This window comes from Bison bison, unplaced genomic scaffold (genome assembly GCF_000754665.1).
Source record: "Bison bison bison isolate TAMUID 2011002044 unplaced genomic scaffold, Bison_UMD1.0 scf7180017864227, whole genome shotgun sequence".
In the NCBI taxonomy this organism is placed as follows: Eukaryota; Metazoa; Chordata; class Mammalia; order Artiodactyla; family Bovidae; genus Bison; species Bison bison.
Window position 1 is genome coordinate 68,795 of NW_011494799.1, and position 2,253 is coordinate 71,047.

The 2,253-nt window shown below is 38.1% G+C and overlaps 1 protein-coding gene across 4 annotated transcripts in view; it reads right to left on the reverse strand.

The window, feature by feature from the left end:
• Window positions 1-2,253, reverse strand: part of PHF8 (PHD finger protein 8) — a 103,202-nt gene that overhangs the window by 15,072 nt on the left and 85,877 nt on the right. The window lies entirely within an intron of this gene.

Below are 2,253 nucleotides of genomic sequence, written 5' to 3' on the forward strand. Positions count from 1 at the left end.
TTCAGCCAAGGAGATTTTTTTTTTAAGTAGAACTTAAAACTCCTTGGGGAGGAATGCCCACCAGGCCTATTCCTTTCTCCTTTTGCTCTTCCTCTTCTTCCTAACTGCAACTCAGACCCTTCCACTGGAGGGGATAAGCACTCACTAAGGATGCCTGAGAGGTTTCTATTACTCATAGGCAAAGACTATTCTTAGCTATATGCTCAATGCCTATGAGGATTCATAAACAAATACTCTCACACATGGCTGGTGGGAGTGTAAACCAGTAAAACCTTTCTGGAAAACAATTTGGTAATACACATCAAGAGCTTTTAAAACATTCATATTAACTAATTATATTGGCAAGAGTGTAGGGAAACAGGCACACTCATGTATTGCTTGTGGGAGTATAAACAATGTTCAACATGTAATTGTTAAATGAGAAAAGTAAAGGCACATAACAGTATATAAAGTATGCTTCCAATTGAGTTAAGGGGTGAAAGAAAATATATACACGCATTTACGTGTATATGTATAAACTATGTCTAAAAGGATACACATGAAACTGATAACAGCAGTTGACTCCAGGTGGGGAATTGGAAGGCTGTGGAACAGGGGTGGGAGGGAGACTTTTGACTTGGCCCTTCAAGAGTTTCATGGGAATCACTTTTGACTTGGCCCTTCAAGAGTTTCATGGGAATCTATCCTAAAGCATATAAATAGAGACACACTTACAGAGAAAAACGTTCACTCCAAATGTTATCACTAATTGTAAAAATTTGGCAATTGGCTAAATGTCCCATATTAGAGAGGTTAGGTAAATTAGGTATATTCATGGAATAGAATATTTTGTAGCCATTAAAATACTATTTATAAATAATGGCATAGGGATATGTTTATGATATAATATCCAAAAGGCCAGATATATTTACTGGTTTTCAATTTTTACAGTCAACTTCTAGTCAACATGGAGTATTAATTACAAGACAGTGTTAACAACCGTGACAATATAAACAAAAATATACAGCTTATAGAAGGTTGGAGAAAGAAAAAAAGAGTAGCAGCATTAATATACACATCTTAGACAGTAGGTAATCAAGAGAGACTGACAAAAGCCAATGGAAGGAGAAATAGAGATTAAGATAATAAATCAAGAAATGGTAGTATAAACCCTATTATCTTGGGTTTTGGACTCAACTACCAGAAAAATGAAAATGACAATGTTGCCTCTCAGGCATGGGATTGGAAGTAGGGAAAGCAGAGGTAGACCACTGCATTTCATCCTAAACTCCTCTGTATTATTTGCTACTAAATATAGACATTATTTTGATTAAAAGGCAAAAGAAATTTTAAAACAGGATATATGATTGTGCTTTCAACCATAAAAAGAAAAATGCATAAAAAAAGACTAGAAGGAAATATAGCTGCTTCTGGGTAGCAGAATCATGGGTGATTTCTTCTTTACCCTTTCCTCGATTTACTGTATTTTCCAAATGTTCTATTATGCTAAAAGCCAGAAAGTATAGGAGAAAATAAAATCATAAAAGAGGCCTCAAGGAAGAAAAAAAGAAACATTTGCTGACTGACTCACTAAGAGAACACTTCCCAGGACTGTCCTGCCTGCCCACTCCCCCAATCCTAAGCAACTACCAGAAAGGTCAAATAAGGCTGGGTGGGGACACAAGGCCCTTTATTTCCTAGAAAACCACAGGGATACTGGAATGTTAGTACCCTCTATGGCAGGCTGTTGCAATAATGGCTCTCAATTTGTTCACATGTCCTTGTATGCCAAGGAAGACACTGCAGCTTCCACTCCCAAGAAACAGAATCTACTTCTCCACTTTTGGAATCAAAGCTTGGCCATGTTACTTGCTTTGACTAATAGGACAATAGAAAACAACACAGCAGAGGCTTGCAGAGTGCTCGCACATTGGGCTTATCCTCTCTTGCTCCTGGATACCCTTCTCCTACCATGTGAAAAAGCTTAAGCTGACCTCCTCCTGGTGGATGAAATACCCCCTGGAGAAAGGCCCCAGCCACCCCAAATTAGGTCCCAGACACCTGAGGGAGATCTTTTTAGACCATCCAGCCCCAGGCAATCTGGTCCAGAACTAGAATAATAGTTCAATCAATGTACAGAATCATGAGAAACAATCAACTATTGTTGTAAGACACTAAGTTTTGAGTGGTTTGGCTAACTGACATACCATCCACTGTAAAAACCACCCAACCAGTGAGATGAATACAATTGTTTTATTACCCTCTAAATTCCAT